Source organism: Ptiloglossa arizonensis, chromosome 12 (genome assembly GCF_051014685.1).
Source record: "Ptiloglossa arizonensis isolate GNS036 chromosome 12, iyPtiAriz1_principal, whole genome shotgun sequence".
Lineage (NCBI taxonomy): Eukaryota > Metazoa > Arthropoda > Insecta > Hymenoptera > Colletidae > Ptiloglossa > Ptiloglossa arizonensis.
The window spans coordinates 1,620,744-1,636,600 of NC_135059.1; the positions used below are offsets into that span (position 1 = coordinate 1,620,744).

The 15,857-nt window shown below is 49.4% G+C and overlaps 1 protein-coding gene across 5 annotated transcripts in view; it reads right to left on the minus strand.

The window, feature by feature from the left end:
• Pdm3 (POU-domain protein pdm3) overlaps positions 1-14,009 on the minus strand; it is a 218,128-nt gene extending 204,119 nt beyond the window's left edge. For 4 of the 5 annotated variants that reach the window (XM_076324150.1, XM_076324152.1, XM_076324151.1 and 1 more), the window contains exon 1: positions 13,688-13,821. The gene's annotated coding sequence lies outside the window, so the exon portion shown is untranslated. Of the gene's footprint in view, positions 1-13,687 lie in introns of all 5 variants that reach the window. The other variant, XM_076324154.1, reaches the window with a different exon arrangement.
• Positions 14,010-15,857: the final 1,848 nt, after the last annotated feature.

Consider the following 15,857-nt stretch of genomic DNA (forward strand, 5'->3'; position numbering starts at 1 on the left):
TATTTACAATTGTTCAAACGTTGAAGCGTCGTAGTATTTTTTGACAAAACTTATCGAACAACGTGGTATATTCTTACCGTGAACTTTGCTCGAAAGATCGTCGAACCTCGGGTAAGAAGGAACACGAGCGAAATTAAGTAGTAATTACGTGCAAATGGACACAGATCGTTTCCTCCGTAGGAAGAGCCAAGGGTGGAAACGGAACATCGAATCTCGAAACTTGCTCGTAATTCGTTAACGCGTTCGGTGATCATAAACGTCTCGACCGAACGACCTCGCCCGGGCAAATTTTAGCAATATCGAGACACGGATAATGATCGAATCGAAGCACTTCCAGGTTAAGGTAGCTCCAGCCGGGAGTCTTCGAGACGGGTATTCTTAAGACGACCAGTGTCCGCGAAACGGAGGAGGTCCGAGCCATCGATTTAACCAGTCCGAGCAATTTTCCCAGGAAATTGTGGCTGCCGATTCTTTTCGTCGGACAACGAGTATCTGCTTTCACCGGGTGCATCCTAGCATGTCTCCTCGAGCGATAATTGCTGACGAGATCACCCGGTGAAAGTCCACGTAATCGAATATGCAATTAAAACACCGGGACCATTGATACGAGGATCGCTCGAGTGTCTAGGGAGGCAATTAAAACGCGTGCATTATGCGACGAGCCGTCACGAGCCCGACGCGAGCTTCTCTCTCTCCCTCTCGCGATCCCTCTTCTCTCCCTCTCTCTCCCCTCTTCCCTCCGTCGATCTCTCTCGTTCTCTCTCGTTCTCTCTGGTTCTCTCTGGTTCTCTCTCTCCCTCCGGCACACCGCGATCAGACGTTTAACCACTGAAAGCCACCCTCGGGGCGACTTTGCCGCGACTCCCGGTGTGTCCCTTGACTTTCGCCTCGTCCTCTCTTACCTGCTTCCTTTTTCGATATTTCTCGTCCTCGCTCCGGGGCGAGTATCGTGTTTTCGGATTATCGTCGTACCGGCCATCCTCCCGACCGATCAAGCTCCGCGAAGGAGGTGGTGGACGTGGAATAGGAGGAGGAGGAGGAGGAGGAGGATACGACCGAGAGAGGCAACGTAGCGTCAGCGACGCCGGCAGCGCCAGCAGCAGCGTACAATTAAGAGGGTTGATTGATGTTAATTCAAAGGGTAATTAAGAATGTTGCGCATAAAAATCCGGTAATTTATGGTCATTGGGGATAATTATATGTTGACCAGCTTGTAATTGCAAGCGGTCCGTGGCCTACAACACCGTGAATAAGCGTCCGGGAATTGCGGGTAGCTCCTTCGACTGGCTGCCGCAGTTGTGTGTACGTTACGAACGTGTCTACGCTCGACTGGCTTCTTCTATGCTCAACGGTGTGCGCGCACACGCGTCCGCGTGCACGTGTGTGTGTGTGTGTTGTGGGTGGGATATACGGTCTCAGATCGCAGCTTATTATAGGGGCTAGTAGATAAGGTGGGTTTAGAAACAACCGTGCGCCTCTGGCCGGCAGCTAGTTTCCACATAGTCTTGGCCGGTTCTCTCTCTCTCTCTCTCTCTCCCCCTCTCCCGATCCTGTGCCTCGGTGACCGCGTCTCTCTGTCTCTCTTTGTCTCTCCACCGTTGCTCGCTCGGTGCCTCCAGGCTACCACGGAGGTGCGTGTAAACCGCCCAAAGTCCGGGCTACGATTTATGAGAGCGATTCGTGGCCGGTAAGACTACGGCCGTTTTAGAATTTTAGGCTCGGTCCAATTCGCCGCGAAAACGCGCTCCGTTTCTGGCCGGCGCTCCTGCAACGCCTCGCCGCCAACGAGAGAACTATAAATAACCGGACGCGGATAATCGCCATATGGCCGCGCATGCCGCGAACTACCCGCGTCTTCTCAGACACGCCGCTGGCCCGTTTTATGCGCCGGTTCGATTTCCTGGTATACGTGTCGCGCCCGGTGAGAGAGGCACGCGCCCACTTCCGTTTCTACGGAAGCAACTGGGAACTCGACGCAACCTCGAACACGCAACCGTCACTTTACACCACCGACAGAAATTTAGACAATTGTCTCCTAATTGCGAGAGACGAGATTGACAACACTTGCGAATCGATGGACGGACGAATCCTGCTGGAAAGATTTTCGCGCGTAGGATAACCGCGGATAGAAAACGTGCGTCTGAAAACAATAATAGTACCACACTGTTCGATAAGTTTTATCGAACATCAAAGCTTGTTGCACAACCTGGTAGAGTATCGTCGTGCGAGTGAGAGTTCTCTCGACTTCTAGCTCGTATTATTTTCTTTCGGTATCGAATATACACGTTTATTTTCTTGCACAATGCATCGTGTATTGTTCAACAGCGTAATCTGTGCTCTTGGAATGTCGGAGAACGTTCGTACGCTTTTTGGAGTATATTTCGAAAAGTAGAAAAACAATCCGGGAGAGAGACGCAGGGAACACTGGAACTGGCGATCGATGTTACAACGTCATCCCTTTTCGAACGATCATGCAGAATTACGGCCAGTGTCGAGCGTCGTTTCGATCAACGGGTTGCAAAGCCGTATGCTTTTAAAAGCGTACTTCGAAATGTGAAAAAGAAAAAACAATAGGAGAAAGTAACGCAGACAACGTTGGCACTTGCAAACGATGTTGCAACGAACGTCGTCTATCTTCGAAGGATCGTGGGTAGCGAATTACAGCCGGCGTCGAGCGTCGTTTCGATTAACGGATAGTAAGGCCGTCCGACACTCTATAGTGTAGCGTGCGATGACGCGAATACACTATCGCTGCTACAAATTAACGTAATAGAGCCACGGTTGAGATCGAAGCACGTTTGCAAGGAATACGCGGTACTGTGTTTCATCGGAAGAGTGTAGCGGACAATTAGGCGATGTCTGTAACAAGCCGGTTCGGACGCATCTGTCGGAAGAGTAGTTCGAAGTTTGGATAGTAACTACTTAATTTTCGTCTATGGACGAAGGAAAAGTCGGAGACAAGAAATCCTTGGAAGCGAGAGATCGGTTGTCGGGACATGGAATCGGTGAATTCCAGAAACTGAACGCGTGTGACGTTTCGAGCATGTTGCGGATGTTGGTTCATGACTTAGACTACCCCGGAATTTAAAACTCGTATGTCAGGTTGGAAGAAATATTGCAAAATGTTACAATCCACAATGTTTTTATAGATACATTTAAATTTGCGGGTTATCAATTAGGTTTAAGTTGAACGTGAATCGCGTTCGAGGTATGTTTGCGCAAGGTCAAAATGAAATCCGAGGTGGTTAAATCCAAGTCGCGTCTAATTTACGGAGACTCCAGAGTCTAGCGTATAGCAGCGAAGGGAATGCCAAAATCCGTCGCGGGCCGTCGAAAAAGGTGGTTCGAATTGTGAAACGAAAGTCCAAGGTCGTTCGCGAGGAGTCGGAGAAAGAGGAAAAGGCGAAAGAGAAAGACGGAAAGTGGAAGACGAAGGCAGCATGGGTTACCCTCCTACTTGAAACGCGGCCAATAAAATGATCCCAGCGGGACCAGTTGGCAGCCGCCCATCGCGACATTGTCCTTGTCGAGTCCTTTTTTTCACGATCCCGTAATCAATCGAGCGCTCTAATGGCAGCGCATAATCGTGCCATTGTGGCGCCTGGCCGCGTTTACAACGCAAAACAGACCGAGCGAGAAAGAAGCTTAAACCACGCTTAAGCATGAATGCGAACTCGATTCAACGAAATCCGGTGCAACAAAAGCGGCTGTGAAATTTGCGCGAGTTCCTTATTTCGGGCTGAACGATATTCCTTCTTCTCTCGAAGGAGAGAAAATTCGAAATTGGGAGAAAACGATCCTCGTGGTTTCTCAATACTCTTAAAAATGTCACCGATCGCTGTCCATCCAACGCGTGTTGAACTCTCAACGTTGAAAACTCACTTTCCGGTGAATTACGCGATTCGTGTTCGTAGGTTGTTGGTCGAATCCATAAATTTGTCACTTCTCTTCGATGCTCTCTTCGGACTCCATGTTTCGATTTATCGCGTCACTTGCTTTCTTAAAATTCTAATTTTTGTCACACGATGAAGCAATGTACTTCGTTTCCATCTACGAGATACACCGGACACTCTGTGTCGACTTCTGCTCGATTTTGAGGTTTCGTCGGTGTCCACGACATCTTCCTCGATGATCGTTACCGTCGTCGCGCTAGTGTCCTCGGATTCTTTTACGATTCGGTTTCTTTGCACGGGGATCTCGTACTTTCACCGCGAAGAATCTGCGAAAGAATCCCTACAAGCGGTCACGAACGCTTTCTTTCGCGTAATTCGACACCTCGATTCCCCGGTGCAGCCGAACTAGAAGGTGTACGCCTCTTGCGCAATCTCGAAGAAGCGAGAGCGTTCCTTCCAGCGTTGTCCAGGCTCTATTAATGGCTCTAAACTGGTTCGAGACAGCAACGATTCGGTTAAATGTCGTCGCCCGTTGTACCGGGTTCCTCCCACGAGGGACAGCCGTGGCGTATCGAGTGATTCGAATTAATCTTTAACGCGCGTACGTACGTAAGCGCACCGGCTAAGTGCCGGCCGAGGTAATGGTCGTTTCGTGCGATACCGTTCCGTCAGAAATCCGAGGGGCTTTGTCCCGAGTCACGAAACGCAAGGATTAAACTGTACAGCGGCCCGTTAATGCGACTGTGCGAACGCCACGTCGAGGATACACGGCTTCGCGCGGACGAGTGTGCGTAACGCAACCGGACCTTCGATCGACCAAGTGTCCATAAATCGGAACGGAACGGGGATCCAAATCGACGTTTCCACGCTGTCGAAGGATGCGCGAATCCGCTCCCGGCTTCTTCGATCGTCGTATAAATCGAAACACCGAGATCTCGACGCTTCACCGAGACGCTCCGAGACCAAGGATTTCCGAACACTCTGATCGCAAAATCTGCTTCCTGCACGTGACTCGAGATTTCGAGAGTTCACCGATCATTGGTAGACATCGGAATCCAAGGAACACGAAACGTATTCCGATATTGTATTTTCATCGATGCATCGGAAAATATTCTCGATCGAACGTCGAGAAAGATTTTCGAGACTCGAAACTTTGGGTCGATCGACGATCGATATCGACAAACGTGTGCGGATCTTCAATTTCTGACCTCTCGACACCTTTCCGCGAAAAGGAAGTAACTTCTACGGGAAATTTTCAGCGAGCATCGTAACTAGAAAATTCGCATTACGTAAAGTACATCCGCATTGGGGAATAGACAGAAGCTAGTCGAGAAGTACTAATTGCGAACGAGGAGCGCGCCAGGACTCGCGCGAGAAACGTTATTCCGTTTGTATAAATATTTTCCAGGATTCGTGTAAATTTTCTTTCAGAGTAACAAAGTTGAGAAATATTTCGGTATTCTCGCGTTCGTTGTGTTCTATTAGCTCGTACTTCCTCGATTATTTTCGTCCAAATTATTCCTTAACCGGTTAACGTTTCTTAAACGGTTATCGCAGACTCTGGTCAAAGGCTTCGCTCGCGAAAAGTCACGTGCGATTTGAACGAAAATAACCCTAGAGAAGGGAGGGACGGGTCGACGTTAAATCGGTATCAAAAATTTGCCGCGGAAGATGGAAAATATGAGACGATACGCGGGCACGTAGGCACGTAGGCGCGCGGAGGCTATCCTCAGAGACGCAGGAAGAATATTTCATGTTTTACGGCGCCAGCGTCGTTGGGGTTGCGCCGGACAAAAAAAGTGTCAGCCCGCCGGCTAAATCAGAGCGTGAGTGCATTAAACTCCGAATTACCACAAATAGAACTTTAACCGCACATGCCCATTATAATGGTACCCCCTGCTGAAGATGTATTTACGTACTAAACCGCCTTCGCGGCTCACGCTGAGTCGTTGGAATTAACATCTGGCCCAAAAACGTGCCGGTCGGTTCATTGGACCCTTTTTCTCTCCCCCGTGTAACGGGATTAACCGTCGTGCTTCCAGAGTACTCGCACTCATCGATCGATCCGACTGGAAAATATTTGACTATGAATCGTAAAAAGAAATTGCTTCCTTCTATAGGATTAATATATCCATTCGAAAGGGGCACTTTTGCCGCTGGCGTCCTTCAAAAGTGAGCCACTGGTCGATGAGTAGTTGTGCACAGTGTGTCGATTGATTCGTAACGATTTATATTTTCATCCCCATCCGGTAGCCTAGCTTTTGTAGCGTTGCGTTCGAAACTTGTAGTCTTTCGTCTCCGCTGAACCGTGGGACGGTGCAGTTATTATTATCGATTCACCGTCTTTATTATGCATATTAGGAGAAAGTGCACGCGTCATAACAGAGTGTCCGTCTAATTACGTAAAGGCGAGCTCCAATCGGAGGCTGCTTCTATATCTAACCTCGAAGTAACGCGCGAGACAAAGTGTAAAATAAAACGAACCTAAACCGGTATATCGATAAATCGAATGCACCGTATATTGGCGGGTTGCGCATTGATTTTACAGTACACGATCTTAAAACGAATTAATACAGAACCGATGTAAGAGCTGCTGTTCCAAACTGCAATGTTTATCCATGAAATAATTCGGACGTGTACAAATCCGATCGGTAAGTCCGAATGTATATTAAGGTGACAAATTTCGATCAAATTTTTTTTAGAAACATTCTACCCAAGACAGTAGGAACGTTACACGAATACTAAACACTTTCAAGAATACTTCCTATGGAATGTCCGTAATAGAAACATAGATGCTCGTAAGAGCAAGGCGCGCGTAACTTTATTATTATATCGACCACGTACACCTCCCGCTTGAAAGTTACGGTATACTTACTAAAATATTCCAAAGACTTAAAAAAATAGTGAAATCATTCACAAGGAAAAACAATCGTTTCTTACATGGTACACCATTGCAGAATAATTTGAACTTTTGAGAAGGTATTTTCTGTAACGATAGGCAAAGATTGTTCCAAACGGGGTACAAACCTCGATAGTTTTTCGCGATGAAAATTCAGTTACTAAAAATCTTTCCAAGCTCCGATATTTGTTTCCGAAAAGGACATCGTTTATTGACCACAATTTTAAACAATGTATATTTTCATTACCATCGTTGAATAGCCAAAAAAAAATTACAATTTGTATTTCGATGTAACACGAAATCGTTGAAAATTTCATATCGAGAAAAATATTCGAGTTGGCAAATAAAGAATTTCAGGTACAACGATTACAATAATTCGTGGGTGTCTCGCGCAACGGAGGAACGTTTGCTCCGGTGTTGGTGTCTGAAAAAAAAGTTGTGTACGCACAGTGACCGAGAAAAGAAGAGACAGAGAGAGGGAAGCGTGAAATATGCGCGGAACATCGGGCCATTCTTCGAAGAATTTAAATTCTTCCCGGGACCCTTTCCCCTGTCCGGTAGCCTAGTGGGAAAGAGTCCTCAATAGGGCGACGAGGCACGGAAATCTCGGGAGTGCTTTTACACGCAAATTAGGTCTATTAGGAGCATCGAGCGTACAAAAACACTCGTGCCGGAGCATCACTCTGTCCCTCGGTGCGTGAGCCTTCCCACTCTGGTTACGCACGTGCGTGCTTCTTTATGAATTATTAGAATTAATGACACCGCACGCATCGCCTCGCGCCAGAGGGCGTCGCGTCGTCCAATTGCGAGTACCAACGGGGATTCGCTTCAAAAGAAAGAAAGACCTCGAGCGACGAAGGGTTCCGATCTCGTACCTTGTCCGTTGTAAAAACCGCTCAAAAAGTCAATTCCCGAACATAAAGACCCGGGGCACACTTGAACCGTCCTGTCGATGCAAAAGTCCAACTTTTAAGCCGGAAGCTCGAACCCGTGGACGACCAGGCTGGTGTACGGAATCCGAACCGTGGCGACCCAGGCCGTGGTTCATTTTCCGAGCGAAGATCGAGAAACCTGACAGATGCAAGTTGCAACTTCAACGAGAATGTTTTCTTAAAAATATTTACTCATTTTCTATTAAGTTATTGTGGTAATTTTATTTAAGTAGCGGTGGTTATAGAATAAGGGTGAATAAAGTTCTGGAATATACGTGTATCGAATGATGTAGTAATAGGAACGAAACATTAACGAAACACACAATTAACAATTACGCCAACTACGCTGACAACGTTGACTACGCTGACTACGCTGTTCTTTCGCGACACGACGCGCTTCGATGATTTTCCAGCGACTGCTCTTGATTGCCAATAACTGCCAATGACTGCTAAAGACTGTCCAAACGCTCTTCTTTCGCACCTTGTATCCTCCCACGCGTTCATTCCCTTTCGTTCTAATTCTCAATCTCGCTCAATGCGTCTGGTTACGTACGCCGAAAATTTCCTAGGCCGGCGCTATCTCGATTCTTTCACTCTTCGCTCGCTCGTCTATTCGAAACACTTTGGATTCTCTCCGGATCACACGCAATCTCTTTCATCCTCTCGCATTACCACATTATCGATACGTAATTTTCGAAGGTGTAAGGATCGTCGTATAATGGCACAAATGATAATTTCAAAAATTGAAATTGAACTTCGGTCCGGTAGGTATTGTATTTAATTGCGGTACAGAGAATAACGGATCTCGAGGGGGTTACGAAACTGCGTTGAAAACAAATCGAGGCGATTAAGATTAAGTTTCGAGAGGATTTCTGGATGTGGTTCGCGCGCGTGCACCTCTATGGATTTAGATTCGATCGAGTTCGAATTCTGTACTCGATGGACACGAGTATAGAAAATGAAAAAGGAACTCGTCGAGGGCGGTGAGTAATTTCGTACGAGATACAAGACCGTTGGATTATAAAAACCATCTTCGAGAGGCAAAATATTCTCGTAGTGTATTATTGCGTCGATTTGTAACGCGAAACAGGGGTTGGCGCGAGCTAGCCGGTCGGTCAATAGTTGGAGAAAACAAACCGATCTATGAATACACGGAGATGGTAGTTGTCGAAACTCGATCCGAGCGTCGTCCCCCTGAAAGAAAAACGAATCGACGAGCTAGCGGGAAACAAAAACGGTCTTCCTATTTACCGGAAATTGTTTAATCAAACGCGAGGGGGCGCGTGTCTCGGCGATTAATACGCGATATCGCGTCGAGCACGAAACGGGTGGGAAACACTCGATTCACATTTGACGCTCGAAGACGGTGGCGTAACTTGCTTAGCGGCGGTGATTCGTGAGTCGATAATCGATGGAGGGTGCCGGATGGAAAATAGAGAAGCAAGGCTACAAAGCGAGCTGGAAGTGGGTAAGTTGTCGAGCGAAATGTTATCGCGCGCCGGATCGTCGGCAGGGGTTGAATCGGGTAAAAGGGAGCTGAATGGGGCTGCAAACGGGGGTTGACGAGCCGAGGGAAAAGGAGAACAGAGACAGAGGATAAACGCGGAGGAACGAGGAGAAATGTGGAAGGATTTAAGAAGGGGAAAGCATCGATTACTTTTCTTGACCTGGACAATATCCGCGTTTCCTCCTCTATTGTATTACTCGCGATCACCGTGCGTTTACGCGTGCTCTCTTCGTGTTTTTCTCGACGGAAATGTACTCTTCCGCGTTACGACAATGCTACGAAAGGGTTCGTATCGTTGTTAATTTCTCGCGAATTTTCTTCGAGATAAGAACCGAACAAAATTTTTAAGTTCGAACGACTCGTCGCAGGGACTGCAAAGTTTTTCCATCGAGATAATTGTCCGAATGAATTTTTAAGCACGTAAATTATACGAATTTGTTCGATTACACGATCAACATTGATTATACGAATCGTCGTATCGTGGAAAAAATTATTTTTCAAATCGTATGCCCGCTGCGCAATGAAGAATAGGAAGTCGACTTCGATCCGGACGACCGAGAAAACTTCGGTCGAGAAGAAATGCACGGATCCAAGTTCGACAGTTTTCCATCGTTGAGAAATCTTTCCGAAGTTTAATCCTTTGTTTCGACAACATTCTTGTACAGGGTGTGCCGCTGAAAGCGAGCCGTCCCGGTTTAAAGTGCTAAATCTAATACTACCGCGTCGCGTGCACACCTCGGACGGCGCAGACGAGAAAGAAGTTCGAACGCTAATTCGAAAACGAAACATCACGGAGACTACTGATGTTATCATCTGTTTAAATAGTTGTTTCGATCTTTCTTATTCGTTGTTCGGTCGATTTCTGCCGCAGGAAACCGAAGATGGTGTTCGAAAGAAGCAAAAAGCACAAAGTCGACTTCGAATCCTCTCTACGACTTCGCTCGCGAAGAATTTATTGCTACCTTACTATGTTCTCTTCAAAGCCGTACAACTCTTTCTTATGCAACCGTTCTTGGTATTCTTCGAAACAACCAAGACATCAAGGTGACCCGTTTTCAAATAGCATTAAACGGAACCGTAACATCTCTATCGGCGATAATTCGAATCGTGGGTCGCGCGAGCGATCGGAGAGCATCTCCTCTCGCTGGAGAAAGCTCGCGAATCTCGCGTCTTTAATTCCCTCGAATTCCCAACATCCGAGTATCAATTTACCCGGGTTGGAGGAGCGAGCTCTCCAACGACGGATAAGAAAAGCTCACCCGGTTTTCCGTTTCCTTTCCCAGCAGCGGCTGTCCCGAGCATATCGCGAGTCGAGTGCTTCCTTTGGGATTTTCCGGCTTCGACTCTCCGTCAACCGCTACTTTCCTCCTCTCTTTCTCTTCGGTTTCTCCCCTTCCCCAGCGGGATTCTCCCTCTTTCCGCGATCGTCCTCCTCTAACCCTCTATCTTTCACCGGCTCGCCATGGTCCCGAGGTGGCGAGGAAAGAACTCTTCTACCCTCCGGGTTGCTCGCACTGATTTTCTACCCTCGGCACCCTTCCCGGTACGGTAATCCGCCCCCGTCCCGCAAACCCCTTCCGCACACCTTCAACGTCCCCTCCCGAGCCCCCTCGACCCCCGTGCTGTCCGTCCTCGTCCCCGCAGCGTCGCTCGTAGTCACGCTGCCAGCACGTGCTCCTATTTACCTCTCCAATCGCATGGTCCGGGACGCGGCACCACCGCCGTGCCGGGTTCACTGACGGTGTCATTTCATCGAAAATACCTGGGACGCGTATGCGCGCTGGGTTAATTGGTTTCATGACGAGTGCATGCATGCTCGACACGCGGCACGCGGCACGCGGCACCGCACGTACCGCTCGCCCGTTGCGGTGCTACTTCGCGGACGATTTAGATCGAACGATACGCCTAACTTCTTTTATGCAGGCTCGAGTCATTTGTTACGCAGCCGAGCGACAGAAACCGGCGGTACAAATTGAATGCCGCTGGGGTTTCGATAAGAGACGGTGCATTAATTCGCGCAGGTGCTCCGTAACGAACTGTGCACGATTTGGATTCGTAACGCGGAACACCGCGCGAATCTCGAGGAGCACAGAAGCGAAAGTTTTTGCGAGATCGAAGAGGATTCGCGAGTCGGGACTCGGACAAAATCGTACGCGGAATCGTTGTCCGTCCTGAAACATTTACTTCGGTTTGTATCAGCTTCTCGTCGCCGCCTACTAACATTTTTCTTCGACAGGAATTTTTCTGTACGCGAAACGGCGTGCACATTTGCATAAATCGCGGATAAATTGAGAATGTCGATATTCGTTGCGGAACAGTAATATTTTATCGTCTTTTACTTCGACTTTGAGCGTCACTTGTAAATAGAAGAATAGTAAATAGATTTTAGGAAGAGACTTTCGAGGATCGACCACTCGATTTGGGACATTTCGAGCTTTCTTTGGCGCGTCGTGGAACTCGAAATCCGGACTTTTCGGTAAGATTCAAGGTTTGCGATTCGTGGCTTATCGAGACTCTTTTCAAGAAATTTGGCATTTCGATGTCAACACCGTCGTCCCTTGAAACCTTTTTCATTTTTCCCTAGGAAGTTGCTTCGATCGTCGACTTCGCGAATCCGTTCGCCGTTTAATCCACGCGCGGACGAATATCATCGCGCAACTTGTTCACAGAGACGTTACGAGCCGCGATTCTACGATTATGACACGCCTGAGACGCGCGCGAACTACCGTTTCTCTCTCTTCCGCGACGCAATCGATCCCGGAGCATCGCGCGAACGGCGAAGGTTAAGAACCCTCTGTTGCGTTCGCCGGCTCGGGGCCGATCCTTCAATTAGCATTTTCAGGCCGCGCTCGACGCGGCCGCGTACGCCGATCGTGCATAATTATCACCCTAATTATTGGAACGCAGCTAAGTAGTCGGCGAGAATTATCACCGAGTTCGGAGGGAACGAAGCCCAAGACGCGAAACCCGACGCCGGTTTCAATCTCTCGCTACCAGACATTCCCGCGCGGCCTGGCCCCGGAGTAACTTTCTTAATTACCGAGATTAACTTAATGGTATCGGGGCAACGATTATCGCTCGCGAGCCTCGCAATTGCCGACCAGATATAAATACACGGTACACCGACATTCCGAATTTTGATGGAAACTTTTTAACGCCTCGCGGGATAAAGCCCGGTCTATTATTGTCCACGCGAAATCGGAGCCGCTCGCGAGCTCGTTGGGTCATTATCGACGCGCAACGGAGTCCTTTGCGTTCTTAACTCGTTCGTGCCCTCCGTTCGTTCCCGGTGCGCGCCAGTTTCGTGCAATTTATATTATTACCGCGATATCAACCGCGCGTTTTCCTTTTGTCGCTCGTTCTCCGAGTCCGGTACCTACACGCTACTCGGAATCGCGGCCTTGATTCTTCGATACGGCGATAAATCTTTTTTCTTCCGATCTCTTTGCGTTCGCGACCAAACAAACGGCTCGACTCGTGTCGGAAGAAAGAAACAATGCTCGTTCGAATACCAAGGGGTCGCTGAATATTTTCTACGACTGGAACCTTCCTCGATGTCCAAGAATATTTTCCTACGCCGATGATTCGATCGAAAGAGACTCGTTTTTGGACAGTTACGCGAGCTGCGCGATTCTCGGACACGCGTGGATCGCCGAATAACACGTTTTCGAAACGTAACAACTTCGACGAGAAGAATATTTCGCGACCGATCTCCGAAATTGTCATGCTCGAGTTCCGTTAATTTTTAATATCTAAACTTGTAGAATCGTTTCGCAGAATTCCTGCCACGACTCCGTACCACGATACCGTATCTTAAAAACAAAGGGGTCGTTGACTCGTGCGGGGCATTTCTCTTAGCTTCGAATACGCGTGACAATTTCGCGACACTCATTCGATCTACCCTGTACATTTATACGAAATATATTTCCCGGTGGAAAGCATCGCGATAAACGATAATCGAGGTACAATCGAACGAGTGTACTTATATTCGTCCATTGCAATACCAAAGGAAGAAACGCGCGCTGTTGTAACACCGTTTGTATTTACTTGGATGGAAATACCGATAAAATGACGTTACCCGTGCAACGGAGATAAATTTTGTACAATTTTTAATACTTTAACGAAGATTTTTGGCGCAGGTTCGTTGACGTTTTCGAGCAAGCTCGTTCGATATTTCCAACTTGGATCGACGAGGTGGACCTCGCTGCGGGTTCGACGAAACTCTGTATTGTCCTTGATATCGTAATTTCTAAAGTGCTCGTGGACTTTTACGACTGCCTACGGATGCACCTACGTCGAAAGTTTCGCAGCGCTTTATCGAGATGTAAAATTGATTCTCGACGGAGACCGATTCCGTAGAGTAGACGCAACGCGAAACACCGGTCGATTCGCTCGATTCGGACGAATCGGGCGGTCTCGTTGGACGAATACGGGAAAACAATGGATCGACACTCACCATAGGAAATATGCGAGAGATATACGTGGGACGTCGTCCTGGCGTAGATTGCACCGACTGCTATTATGTATTTAGCACGTTGCCACCTGCTTCTCGTTCCCGTTCCCGTTCCCGGTGTTAGCGGGACCGTGGCGTGTTCCTCCGGTTGGCACAAATCAACCGCGGTGTTCACCAGTCCGTACACACCTTTTCGTCCGATTCTCTTCTTTTTCACGATTCCCCGGTAACTTTCCAACAGCGAGCAACAACGGACAGTTCCGATGGCGGCGGTGGACCGACGTCGACGGACAAACGATTCACAAATACATCGACCGTCGGTGACATCAGCCTACTTAATTACGCCGGCTAATTGCGAGTAATTAGGAGCGATCAAGAAGCAAACAGTCAATTGCTCGGGGCCCGAGAAAACGTCGACGACGAATATCCTCGATTACCCCGGAAGGGAGGTCGCGCGAACCGAACGCACCGAAATACCGGCTTACTCGCGTGAAAAATAAATGCTGGGATCGCGTACGGATCCGCTCGAAACGGTTGCGACAACGCGAGTATCCGGAACGCTCGCCTTCGGGCAGAGAGAGAACGAGTCGCGCGGGACGTGCGCGACCGAAGTAGCGTTTCTTTGATGCGATTTTAATTATTCTATTTGTCAGCGAGGCGCACACGGCGTCGATGGTTATCGTATAATTTCACGTGGAAAAAACACCGCGGCGCAATGGGTCACGTGCGCCTCTGGTAATTACCCGCGGCGATAATTAGGAGTTTATTAGAGTCCTTGCGTGGTCGGTCGGTCGGTCGGCTCGTTACGCGCACGGTTCCACGGTGTCGTTGGCGGGCGTTCCACGTACGCCGAAAAACGGTCGTCTTCTTCGCGTCGATCGATCTCTCTCGGCGAATGTCTCTGCGTTTATTGCCGTGCAATTAACTCGGCACCACCTGTCCCGTGCACCTGCGACGTTTAACGCCTCCCGCGCGCGCGAGCCCCTCCGCGGTAATATATTTTCGAGAGTCTACGGGGCGAGTACGCGTAGACGCGGTGCGGTCACTGTGTCGGCGAAACGAACCTTGCACGACCAAGACGAAGACGAAGACGAAGACGATGACGATGGCTAGTTTGATCGCGACACGACACAGTAGTCTATGGTCACGAGCGATCGGACGATACTCGGCGCGCACTGGTTCCGCTCGATCACCGCCGTGTCACGACGGGTTCACCACGGTGATTTTCTTCTTCGCGAAGAAGCGTCGAGAGACCCGCGCGTGCGTGCGTGCGTGTGTATATGCGATACGCGTGGGTGCGTGGGTGCGTACGTGCGTACGTGCGTACGTGCGTACGTGCGTGCGTGTATGCGTAGGTCGGTGTGCTCCTCTGCGTCCACGTGCCGAAGGGAACGAGTCGGCGCACGCACCTCTACGCTCTGATTCCCTGATCACTTTCGAATCACACACTCGCCGATCACCGGTGTATCACAAACAACCCTTCCTCGATACTTCCAAGCGTCTTCTACTTCCTGACCACCCGAGCGTGTCCGTTGGCCCGCGAGCGGGGTCCACCTCCTGGTCGAGTTTTCTCGATTCCCCTGGCCGGGTACACACCTCCGGCGAGACCGATCGAACTCCGACCGATGACGTACCGAAGGGGAGGGGGAGGAGGGATGATCCAAGGCGATCGATCGACTCCAATCGGGTTCCGGATCACGGTTGATGGATCCCCGGCGGCCTCGTGTCCGTTGGCAGCGTGGTGTGCACGTTGCGTGGTCGAAGCTCGGCGCGAAAACTTGGACCTGAATCCTGACGGTCCGCAGTCTGGCTGCGTAGTGGCTCCGGTGTTGAGTCGAGGGAAGGCGACCCGCCGTGGCTTCTCTCCCGCCTAGCCGGCAGCCAATGCTCGTTTCGCCCGGTGGGGGTAACGTGGGCGGTCCCGGGGGCGGTCCCGATGCGCGGAGGTGGTCCGCGAGTTACTCGCGAGATCCCGTTGTTATGATTGTTATGAGTGTCCGAGCTGCCTCCTGCGAGGTGCTCCGGGGGTGGAACGCGCGCGAGAGGGACCTCGCGCGTCTGTCCCCCTTTTTCCATCCTGGCGTTCTCTCCCTCGCTCGCTGTAATATAACCACCACAAGCTCGAACGAGCTCGTAACCGTGATGCAAATCAGCCCGACGGGGCTGAAGAGTA